A 12,890-nucleotide genomic window follows, 5' to 3' on the forward strand; every position below is an offset into this window, starting at 1 on the left:
TTTAAGTCCAATGTTTTTAATGTTAAATTCCCTGGTGGCTCAGTGGTAAAGAATCTGCCTGCCAATGCAGGATACACAAGAGACTCGGGTTTGATCCCTGGCTTGGAAAATCCTGTCAAGAAGGAAATGGCAACCCACCCAGTCTTCTTGCCTGGGAAATCCTGTGGACAGAGGAGCCTGGCCGGCTACAGTCCATGGAGTTGCAAATTAGACACGACTTAGTGACTAAGCAAGTCCGATTTACTTTTTCTTGGATTGCTTGTACATTTGGTGTTGTATCTATGAGATCATTGCCAAACGCCAAGGTATAAAGATGAACACATTTTTATCTAAAAGTTCTTTAGTTTCAGTTCTTACATTTAGGCAGGGAGACACGTGCATTTGAACTGGACTCAGAGTCTGGATGTAAAAAATTCATCTGTTGTCATGACTGTACTCCTATCCTAATCTGTGCCTGATTTTCCCTGAACAATGTCTGTTTTACTGTAGTAGAGAACAAATTTCCCCTCTTCTGCCAGCCAATGCAGAAGGTATTGCTTCTGCCAGGAGAGGTAGAGGCATCCAGCTGCTAGATTAGGGGGTAGAATTTAGGCACTAACAGCTCCTGGGACAAACTTTCAGTGGCTGCTCCTCTCTGTAGCTTCGCCTCCACGTCAGAGGCTGAGGTCAGAGGCTTCAGGTGCCACTGATACTTAAACGAGACTATCAAGTATTAACAGATGTGGGATCAGTTGGGCTGTTCCTGAGCTTTCTTTACCACTGCTTTGGGATCCAGCATGCAAAGGTTTGGTGAGTAAGTTGGCTGTTTTTTATTTACATTCCAGTTTTTAAAAATTGCACTGCTGTTTCATTCTTTTATCTCCTTTTCTTACTTTTGGTCTTACATCTGAAATAAAACACGTCCTGTGGTTTCAGTAAAAATTCAGAAGGGAGCAGAGTGAATGCCTGTTTTCCCTCTGCCGTCTCCATCTGGAAGTCAGAGTGTCTTTTATCAAATTCTCTCTTTCCTGAAGCAAAGTCAAGCTGTGCTGTGTGAGTTTTTCCTCCTCTAGTTCTATCTACTTAATAATTAGTGTCAATTCCTCTCACGTTCTCTTTTTATGTTTTCTGACAGTCTTGGTTTCCCAAGTTGTGGTAAATCTTTTTTTTTTAATTGTCTTTATGGATATCTTAGTAATAAGTTGATAGAGGATATATTGGAGTCTTCTAGTCAGAGTCCATTTTAAACCACACACCATTGATTTTGTTTAGAAAATTGTGTGACTTGATTGAATGAAAAACTAAAACGGAAGATACCGGGTTTGGATGTTATATCCCTTTAGAGAAAAAGCCTTTTACCACTTTAAAAGACTTGTGCCACCACCTGAGGCTTATTTCAGTCTATCTAAGGTATCAGTCATCACTGCTGTTCACTGAGTGTGCTCAGGCAGTTTTTTTGGAGTTTCTTTTATAGTGAAAACTTCTTGAGAGATATTTGTAGATACCTTATCATTCTCACTCCTTAGTTCAGTTCAGTTCAGTTCAGTCGCTCAGTCGTGTCCGACTCTTTGCGACCCCATGAATCGCAGCACGCCAGGCCTCCCTGTCCATCACCAACTCCCAGAGCTCACTCAGACTCACGTCCATTGAGTCAGTGATGCCATCCAGCCATCTCATCCTCTGTCATCCCCTTCTCCTGCCCCCATTCCCTCCCAGCATCAGAGACTTTTCCAATGAGTCAACTCTTCGCATGAGGTGGCCAAAGTACTGGAGTTTCAGCTTTAGCATCATTCCTTCCAAAGAAATCCCAGGGCTGATCTCCTTCAGAATGGACTGGTTGGATCTCCTTGCAGTCCAAGGGACTCTCAAGAGTCTTCTCCAACACCACAGTTCAAAACCATCAATTCTTTGGCGCTCAGCCTTCTTCACAGTCCAACTCTCACATCCATAGATGACCACTGGAAAAACCATAGCCTTGACTAGACGGACCTTTGTTGGCAAAGTAAAGTCTCTGCTTTTCAATATGCTATCTAGGTTGGTCATAACTTTTCTTCCAAGGAATAAGCGTCTTTTAATTTCATGGCTGCAGTCACCATCTGCATAGCAGTCAATTCCATGACTATAAAATGCTCTCAATAAGATGATGGGTCCAAAACTTATAACTCAGTCTCCAACCTCTTCACTAAGTATGGACTCATTTAACCAACTACCACCTGGATGTCTGGTATGCATCTCAGGAAAGAAGTCGTGATTAAGTCCTCCTGCTCGTTCCTTCCCAGGTTGTCTCTACCATGGTCAACGACGCTACCGTTCACCGTGTTGCTTGGGCCAAAATCCTAAGAATTTTTGTAGGCTCACCAACCATCCTGATTTGACTGAGCTTTCCCAAGACATGGGCCTTTTGGTTCTAAAACCAGGGAAGTCTCAGTAAACTGGGATGAGTAGAATCTGAGGTATTATATCTACGATAAATAAATGAATGATGGTTTCTTGACACTCCGGTATTCCAGAGACTCACAGTGCGATGGGCTTCCCTGCTGGCTCAGATGGTAAAGAATCTGCCTGCAGTGAGGGAGACTTGGGTTTGATCCTTGGGTTGGGAAGATCCCCTGGAGGAGGGAAAGACTACCCACTCCCATTTTCTGGCCTGGAGAATTCCATGGACTCTACAGTCCATGGGGCCGCAAAGAGTTGGACAGGATTGAGTATGATAGAGGTGGCCAATTTAAAGTACTGGTGAACCACCGTCTGTCTCCCTGTCCCTTTTGTAATTATAAAGCCTAAATTGGAGATGTTGAAAAAGCTGGAACCTCATGCTGAGAAACAGGAATCACTTATTGTTCAGTTCTTTCAAAATGACTTGATATTTTATTCTCTCTATGCATCAGTTTACAATTTAATAGACTACTGCCTGTTTGGGAGAGATTCCCTAGCCCGTCCCTGTGTGTTATTGGAGTTATAATTGGGTTAGGATTATCCCTATTTCATGTAGTTAAGTAATAGCAATAACAACCACAAACAAATGTTTTTCAGTCAAACCTTTTGTTTTCTGGTGACAGAAATTCAATTCCAACTGGCTTAAGCCAAAAAAGGGAAATTATAGATTAAAAACTCAATCATTAAAAAATTCTGGGTGCCAGGTCCTTTTCCTGGGTTCTCAGGTCCACTGAGAACAAGACAGTGAATGAGAGACTATCTCACAAGCCATTGGGAGAACCAATACGAAGCATAACAGATGTATAGGTAGGACAGTATTATGAGGAAAAGAAAGCTAAGATAATGGATAAATTAGGCACAGTTCTCCTCAGTATCTATGGTGGATGTTGGTTCTTGGAGCCCCCATGATAACAAAATCCGTGCTATGCAAGTCCCTTATAGACAATGGCTTATTGCAACTTACCCTCTGTGTCTGTGAAATTTCCATCCTTGGTTGAATCTGTGGATTTGAAATCAGTGGATGCAGAGCGCCATGGAGTAGGAAGAGGTGGAAGAGTGCAGGAAGCTGCTGTCTCGGATAACGTCAGAAAGCCTCTCCAAGAAAGTGACAACTGAGCAGAGGCCTAAAGAATGAAGGTGTGAACCTCACAAAAGTGTCAGGCAGGAACATTCCATACAGAGGAAAGAATGTGGGCAAAGGCCTGCTTGGGGAGAGCAGGTCAAAGGGATTCAAGGGAAGGAAGTAGCGGATAAGGCCAGAGGATGGAGGTAAATCACTGTGGGCCCTAAGCTGCAGAAAGGACTTTGGATACATTTTACATATGACGTGAAGCCAGGGAAGGGTTTTAATGTCTCTGGCTGCTATGCGGTGAATAGACCTCAGGAAGGCTAGAGTGGAAGGAAGGCCTGTTGGAAAGCGCTTCCATGCACCCAGATGGGAGGCTTAGACTTGGGTGGCAGAGGTGAAGACAAGTGGTCAGAGTTTGCCTCTGACCACAGGGAGATCCAAAAGGATCTGATGAATTAGTTGGGGGCTTCCCTGGTGGCTCAGATGGTAAAGCATCTGCCTGCAATGCAGGAGACCCAGGTTTGATCCCTGAGTCAGGATGATCCCCTGGAGAAGGAAATGGCAACCCACTCCAGTACTCTTGCCTGGAAAATTCCATGGACAGAGGAGCCTGGTAGGCTACAGTCCATGGGGTCACAAAGAATCGGATATGACTAAACAACTTCACTAAAGAGAGAGAAAGGAATCAGACATTGGTCTGAGCATCTTAGTATATGTGGATTTGCCATTTACCTTGCAGGACATGAGGCAGGGGGAGTGCCCTATCTGTGCAGGGGGAGAGTTTCAGTTTAAGTTGCAGATTCTTATCAGATGTGTCCACGGCAATGTTGAGCAGGCAACTAGGGAAACAGATCTGGAATCCCAGGGACACACTGGGGCCAGAGGCATAAATTGGGAGATGTTAGGGAGGAGATAGAAGGCAATGGCAACCCACTCCAGTACTCTTGTCTGGAAAATCCCATGGACGGAGGGGCCTGGTGGGCTGCAGTCCATGGGGTCACTAGGAGTTGGACACAACTGAGTGACTTCACTTTTACTTTTCACTTTCATGCACTGGAGAAGGAAATGGCAACCCACTCCAGTGTTCTTGCCTGGAGAATCCCAGGGACGGGGGAGCCTGGTGGGCTGCCGTCTATGGGGTAGCACAGAGTCGGACACGACTGAAGCGACTTAGCAGCAGCAGCAGGGAGGAGATAATTTAAGGAACTCTCTCCAACCTGGATGGAAGGACCTTTCTATCAGGTACTCTTAACTAGTTCATGCCCAGTGAAATTGAAGGGAAGTTGACTCTTCAGTTAATTCCCACTTCCAAAGGCCCCTAAGCTGGACTGGTCCATAGAGAGGCCTGTTGACCTCAAACTCACCTTAAAACAATGCTCAAACAGGAAACTACACTACACTAGGATGAGAAGAAGATGACATCAGAAGCAGACAGCTTGCCCAAGATGCTGATCTGAATTTTATGATCATTTATAATGTTTTCTTGATTCCTTGGACCTCTGCCTATCAATCACATGTTTTCTATCATGGACATGATTCTATGCTAGTTTAAAACTCAATCCAGTTGTTGGGTTGTGGCCAATTACCTGTGCCTATTACTTCTGGGTTACCTTGGTGGATTTCTCTTCTTTAGGGCTCTGATTGGATACCCCCTAGGAAATTTGTTTTAGATGAGTGTTCAGTCCTATTCTATTCATAATTCTAGATGGGATCCTCTCATCTGGCCAATTAAAAATACCTGCTCTGAGGCTGGCCATAGATTTAAGTTTTCTCTTAGGGTCATTTAAACTCAATCAGAATGATGAGCTAAGTCTCAATAAAAAATTAACTTCTCATCTATTAAAAGGAAAACTCCTACAATTATGGGGAGGATCTACATGGTTAACACCAGGCTATGGTCATTTAAGTTTAAAGGCTCCTCTATGTTGGGAATGGTTGCTGCTGCTGCTGCTGCTGCTAAGTCGCTTCAGTCGTGTCCGACTCTGTGTGACCCCATAGACGGCAGCCCACCAGGCTCCCCCGTCCCTGGGATTCTCCAGGCAAGAGCATTGGAGTGGGTTGCCATTTCCTTCTCCAATGTATGAAAGTGAAAAGTGAAATTGAAGTCGCTTAGTCGTGTCCGACTCCTAGCGACCCCATGGACTTCAGCTTACCAGGCTCCTCCGTCCATGCATTTTCCAGGCAAAGTACTGGAGTGGGTTGCCATTGCCTTCTCCGTGGGAATGGTTAAATCATACTAAAAGTGATCAACCTGGTAATTATGAGACAAGGCTGGGTGCTTTATGAACTATGCCTGTTATTACCCTTAGAGAGAGTGATTGGTATGGAACTCAGTGGATTTGTGGCAGTAATTTATGGCCTTGACATCTACAGGGATGATACAAAGGTGTAGCCTGGGATTCCCATGAATTTAAGGTCATACATGTTAACAAATTACAGGTAACCCCAACCAATCTACCATTGGTATGATCCCAATCAAAGATCTGTATTCTACTGGTATGACCATTTAGCAGCTTGTGTGTGTGTGTGTGTGTGTGTGTGTGTGTGTGTGTGCATGCCTTCAATGGGGTTGGAGGATGTAACTGACCATATCCAAGCCTTGACAACTTTCATAAGCTTTAAATGATAGTAACTGGGCTATTAGCCTATTGAATTCTGAGATCTCTATGATGAGAAAGGCAATGCTACACAACTGCAAGGCCCTTGACACCTTATAGCATCTCAGGGAGATACCTGTGCTATAATTCAAACTGAATGCTGTATTTTTGTACCTGATAAATCCTTTAATGTAACACATTTGAACCACGTGAAAAATCAGATTTCTGCTCTAAGTGACCCATTCCCTAGTCTTGGCAATCTTTGAAAAAAAAAAAAAACAAAAAAATAACTGGTGTGGAAGGCTCATAGCTAAAATATTTACTTTTAATTCCACTAATGTTATTAACTATACCACTTGTATTTTGCTTGTTTCACAAGATTATTATTTCTTGTATTACCAAGTAAAAGACTGAGCCTTCAATAGAAATGATGACTAGACTTGAAGCAGTTGATCAAATGTATAGTTCGATATATGATCAATGATTGTAATAGTGTAACTCTAGAAGGCAATGGCAACCCACTCTAGTACTTTTGCCTGGAAAATCCCATGGATGGAGGAGCCTGGTAGGCTGCAGTCCATGGGGTTGCTAAGAGTTGGACACGACTGAATGACTTCACTTTCACTTTTCACTTTCATGCATTGGAGAAGGAAATGGCAACCCACTCCAGTGTTCTTGCCTGGAGAACCCCAGGCACAGGGGAGCCTGGTGGGCTGCTGTCTATGGGGTCCCACAGAGTTGGACATGACTGAAGCAACTTAGCAGCAGCAGCAGCAGCAGCAGCAGCAGGGAGGAGATGGTAAGTAAATTCATGAGATTGGGTGAGATAAGCTAAAAGGTTGACTATAGGGATGAAGTCTGAAAATGGAGACTTGGGGCATTACTGAGAAGATATCTACAAGACACAACAGATGTTATTTATCAAGTATTAATGGTAAACCTTTTTAAGCACTTAATAAAGTGTGATCCCAACACTTAAGAGACTGGGTAGTAGACTGGAGACGAGCCAGCAAGGCAGATGGAACACTGGGAGGGTGTGGTCTCATGAAGGCTGAAGCAGGAAAGAACGTCAAGCATGATGTTATGACCAACTTTTGTTAAAAGCTACTAAGAGGTCAAGTCACATGAGGCTCGAAAATGAAAAGGCTTTTGATGCAATAAAACTGGATAGTCTGAGGGTAGGAGCAGAGAATGGAGGCTTCAGGCTGAAGGAGACAGCAGAACCAGATATTGAGGGTTGATAGGCTGTGGAGAAGGGGATGGCACCTTCCTGAATCTTGAAGGCTGTGCCTCAGAGGTGGGGCTGGCCACCAGCATGGGTACCTGGACAAGGCTTACCTTGCATACAGATGCCTTGAGAGCCTGAACAAGGGACTCTCTGAGAAGAAAGTCAAGCCACATGCAAGGCTGCTCAGCATCAAATGGACAACAGTGGCTTTGGCAGCAAAATGGGCTAATGAGACTCTTTTAGACAGAACAACGGTGCTGGACAGATGGTCAGCCTGGTGCCAAAGGTACATCTTGGGGCTACAGCAAAAATAGCTGCCCCTGCAACCATGGCCTGAAAGACCTCTTTTGGAGAACTGGGTGAGTAATGCTGGAGACATTTCTTTGATATTGGGCAGGCTGAGGGTTGAGCAGAATTTGATTTGATTTGATCAAATGGAGACATGTACAGTGCTGATGCCTTCAGTATGTGACTGAGCAGTTTGCACCCGGTTCACTGACACCCCTGTGCTGTGACTGTGTCCTCTTGTGAGAGTGCCAACATTGCTTCCATGTGTCTTGGCATAAACAGTGCAGTCAATGTTACTCATGTTGGGGTGACCTTGGTTCCAGGGGCTGCTTTTCCTTTAAGATGATGGAGAATGATCACAAGTGAGTGTGTAATTAGCAGAGCTCTTGGTTACAGGTGTGCATGATGCAGATGTATTTTCAGCGAATCTCTTTTCTGCCGAGAGAACCTTCCTGCAGCATCATGGATATAAGGTTCACAAGCTGTCTCCTACAGTCTGCTTGCCCTAGTACAGGATAAGGGCTCCTCATGCACAACTGAACATGTCAGTCCCCCAGGAAACTACTCGGGCATCTCCATCACTACCAGTAACTCTATATCAAAGGATTGTATAGTTACATTACCTCACATAGCCCCAGGATTTAACCATAGTTTCCCTAAAGTCTGGCAGCATAGAATCTCTGACCTTCAAATTCCTGGGCATAGCAGTGCAACATTTGACATTGCAATAGTAATTTGGCAGAGGAAATTGAATACAGTTATAAAACATGATATAGAAATAATCATGCTTTTAGGCTTTTGGTTAATTTATACTGTTTATACTAGTGTAATTATGTTAGTTCTAGGTGTTCTGGCGGCTGCTTTTTATTTTGGTACCAACAGTGCTGAAGTTCTTAATGGCAGCCTTGATTACATCTGTTGATGACTAGCCTGCTAAGTGGAGGTTCTGGGGTGGCTGGGTTAGAATGGTAGGTAAGGGCCGGATGGACACAGCTGGGCCTGGCGTGTAGCCCCTCACTGCTGGGTGAGCTGCAGCTGCACTGGATGGACAGCTGGTATCTGAGGGACCCGTCTAGATCAGAGTAAAGCTGAAGGTTTACCCTGCACGTCTGTCTGGCAGGGTGTATGGGGTAAATGGAAGTCTGGAGAAATCCACAGGGGAAGAGCCAAAGCTGCTAACAAGTTCAAGTCTGCTGGGCTTAAAGGCCAAAGGTCAGCACAGGTAACTAAGGCAGCAGAGTTAGGACTTAGGGCAAAGAGCAGACATTTGTGCAGAGTCCCAGCTGCAGGCAAGGTCATCGTTTTGAACCATTTAGCCTCAACCAGGGGGTCTTCATATCTTCCTTATTAGTGCAGAAGACAATCTACTTGCATGCCCAACCGGGTGGAGATTCATTCATTTATACATTCATTCAGTGATGTTTCAGATTCAACACAACACAAGAGACATTGGCTTAGCTTTCACCTAGCCTGCTGGGTAAGGGTGACTCTATTTTAACACAGAGTGATGAGAGTTACCATAAGAGTAAATTCTGGACAGGAAAGAGGAGTGAGGAGAGAAGGAGGAAGGCTGGTATCGTTTGGGCCATTGATGTCCCTCAAACGTGGTTTTAAGTTGAATTCCTGGGTGGCTCGATCATTGCCTTGCCCCTGGAGTGCCAGAACACTCCGAGCAGAGGTCACTTAAACGGGTCAACCCACCCCACAGCAGTACCGTCTTTGAGTGGCTGAGGTTGCAGGGACAAGGAACCGGCTTGGCCCTTACCATGCTGCTGGTGACTTCATGGTCCCTTGAGAACAGGGCTCCGGCCTCTCTCCTCTGTGACAGCTTCTCGTCCTTCCCTAGTTCTTCAGGACCTGGGTATCTTACTCCCTGCAAAGGCTGCCCAGCCTGGAGTGTCTGTTCCCCCTGGATAGCACCTCTGCCCCTGGATCCCACATGCATCTCCTCTCCTTCTTCCCACTCGGGTAGACACGTCCATCATGAGGTTGGTAGAGTCATCCTTCAAATTCTTGCTTCCTGCTGCTGTTTTCAGATGGGTTTCCAGGCCTTGGAATGAATTTGTCTTTTTTCTCCATGTCTCAAATTTTAACCTTTAGCATGGAATCCACTTTTTGTCAGTCTGTGCGTGTGTGCTCAGTCACTCAGTTGCATCTGACTCTGCGGCCCCATGGACTGTAGCCCACCAGGCCCCTCTGTCCAAGAAATTTTCTAGGCAAGACCATTGGAGTGGGTTGCCACTTCCTACTCCAGAGGATCTTCCAACCCAGGGGTCGAACCCGTGTCTCTTGCATTTCCTTCATTGGCAAGCAGATTCTTTACCACTAGCGCCACCCGGGAAGCCCTGTGTAACCAGATGTGAGCATGTTTTTGGATGGACGCTTCAAAGAAAGGGAATGTCTGTCTACCTCCTTGGGGCCTAGCTTTGGGAGTGACGCTTTGACCTCAAATCACTTATGAAAGAAATGCACATGGATGAGATTTCCAGCTTGGCACATTTAATTTTACGGTTCCTCAGGACAGGACTTAGTTCTTCTCCTTGGAACAGAGTGACTAGCATTTGTACATTTTGTTTCAGAGAAGGCAATGGCACGCCACTCCAGTACTCTTGCTTAGAAAATCCCATGGATGGAGGAGCCTGGTGGGCTGCAGTCCATGGGGTCGCTATGAGTCAGACGTGACTGAGCGACTTCACTTTCACTTTTCACTTTCATTCACTGGAGAAGGAAATGGCAACCCACTCCAGTGTTCTTGTCTGGAGAATCCCAGGGACGGCAGAGCCTGGTGGGCTGCCGTCTATGGGGTCACACAGAGTCGGACACAACTGACGTGACTTAGCAGCCATAGCAGCAAGCATTTCCAGGAGCACTATGCTTTAGAAAATGCACTGCCACAGCAAAATTTTCTAAAATAAAAGAATTAGTGTTTTGCCCTGACTGAATCTGATTCTTAATAATGTAATTTTTACACTTTAGCCTTTCTAGCTTAAAATGTGTACCTACTGGAAAAATAAGGGGACACCCTAGAAGTTGTATGAAAAGGATGGAGGATCTTTATTTCCATGTGATTTTTTGTTTGTTTGTTTTGCCTTGGACTTAAGTGCAAATTTCTCAGATTTTACTCTATGACATTGATTGTTTCCCGTATTCATACTGATGAACATCACTATCATCAATAAATGCTTAGTACTTGTTTGTTAGAATAGATCTTAGCATACCTGTATATGAAGGATAATACACAGGTTCTTATCTAGAAAATAACCTATTGTTTTAACTGCCAGATTTTGAAGCAATGTTTAGTATTAAGGAGGAATTACTGCAGTGTCACTCAATGATATGTATTTGAAAGCAATTCAGGACTTTCAAATGTTAAAAGTAAGCATATCACCATGAACTATCCTTTGAGGACATGCTCTGTACACACACACATATTTAATATTAGAAAAATAACTTTACAAATAGTATGTGTGCTTTGAATAGGTTTGTCAGACTGCTGATGGGGAGAAAGTCATGCTTTGGAGGGCCAAGGTGGAGGGAAACTGAGAGGCTATATCACAAGCAGTTAGGACTAATGGACCAAAGATGGATGCAAAGGTCTGAGATGAAGGCTGCTTTTTAGAAATAACCTCAGGAATATTTATCTAGTTCAGTACCCTCGCTGGAGTTAACTGGGACCCAGTTGAGGAGACGAGATTTATGTATGTAATGGTATGTATCCTGTAACTTTGTAAATAGTCATGTAAGGTAATAGAATATAGTGAGTTAGCCAAGAAGTTCATTCAGGTTTTTCCATAAGTCTTACAGAAAAAACTAAGCGAAGTTTTTGGTCAACCCAATAAAATGAGTGGTGGTCAGTTCGACTCAACAAAGACCTTCTCTATGTCACATAGTATGCTGACAACTTAGGATACAAAAGTAAATGGTACAAGTATCCGCCCTGCTATATAGAAGAGAGTACTGAAGAAACAGGACGCTGTGATGGCTGAAAGTACTGGCTCCACAGCAGAACTGCCTGAGTCCAGCTTTGTTTCCAGAACTTACTAGTTCATCAGTCAAAGTAAGTTGCCTAATATCCGTGCCTCGGTCTTCTCATTGGAGTAATGCTGTTACCTCCCTCTTAGAATTTAAGGAGGTAACACTCTTGGAACAGTGCCCAACACATTGTGAGCAGTGGGGGTTCTCTGTCATTATTTCTGTAGGATTTTAGAATAGTCAGGTATAACGTGGACTATGTGAGAGCTTGTATGAAACAATGTTGGGGAATAGGAAGAAAACATTGACTAAATTTTTTTTTTAACTTAAAGAAATGAGACTTAATGAGTGTCAGCGAAGAGGTTGAAACTTGCGCCTTCATTCAATAGGATGGCAGGTGTGTGTCACAAGGGCGTAAGGGAGAACTCATAGGGATGGAGGGGTTTCATTTGCTTTTAGCATGCTGAAATATATTGCATTTGACATACAGTTGGATAAGTAGATTGAGATTATTATTTACTGTTTCAGTTCAATTCAGTCGCTCAGTCATGTCCAGCTCTTTGCAACCCCATGAATCACAGCACGCCAGGCCTCCCTGTCCATCACCAACTCCCAGAGTTCACTCAGACTCACGTCCATCAAGTGAGTGATGCCATCCAGCCATCTTATCCTCTGTCGTCCCCTTCTCGTCCTGCCCCCAATCCCTCCCAGCATCAGAGTCTTTTCCAATGAGTCAACTCTTCGCATGAGGTGGCCAAAGTACTGGAGTTTCAGCTTTAGCATCATTCCTTCCAAAGAAATCCCAGGGCTGATCTCCTTCAGAATGGACTGGTTGGATCTCCTTGCAGTCCAAGGGACTCTCAAGAGTCTTCTCCAACACCACAGTTCAAAAGCATCAACTCTTCTGTGCTCAGCCTTCTTCACAGTCCAACTCTCACATCCATACATGTCCACAGGAAAAACCATAGCCTTGACTATATGGACCTTTGTTGGCAAAGTAATGTCTCTGCTTTTGAATATGCTATCTAGGTTGGTCATAACTTTCCTTCCAAGGAGTAAGCGTCTTTTAATCTCATGGCTGCAGTCACCATCTGCAGTGATTTTGGAGCCCCCAAAAATAAAGTCTGATACTGTTTCCCCATCTATTTCCCTTGAAGTGATGGGATCAGATGCCATGATCTTCGTTTTCTGAATGTTGAGGTTTAAGCCAACTTTTTCACTCTCCTCTTTCACTTTCATCAAGAGGCTTTTGAGTTCCTCTTCACTTTCTGCCATAAGGGTGGTGTCATCTGCATATCTGAGGTTATTGATATTTCTCCCG

General features: G+C 44.3%; 1 long non-coding RNA gene across 1 annotated transcript in view; it reads left to right on the plus strand.

Moving 5' to 3' along the window:
* The first annotated feature begins 724 nt into the window (after positions 1-724).
* The window catches only part of LOC147346293 (uncharacterized), a 134,567-nt gene continuing 122,401 nt past the window's right edge, over positions 725-12,890 (plus strand). The window contains exon 1 of the long non-coding RNA XR_015154097.1: positions 725-789. This is a non-coding gene — a long non-coding RNA (uncharacterized LOC147346293). The remainder of the gene's footprint in view (positions 790-12,890) is intronic.

The sequence above is a fragment of the Bos grunniens genome, chromosome 24, assembly GCF_055505025.1.
Source record: "Bos grunniens cultivar Pamir isolate PY7600 chromosome 24, Bosgru_T2T1.0, whole genome shotgun sequence".
Classification (NCBI taxonomy): Eukaryota; Metazoa; Chordata; class Mammalia; order Artiodactyla; family Bovidae; genus Bos; species Bos grunniens.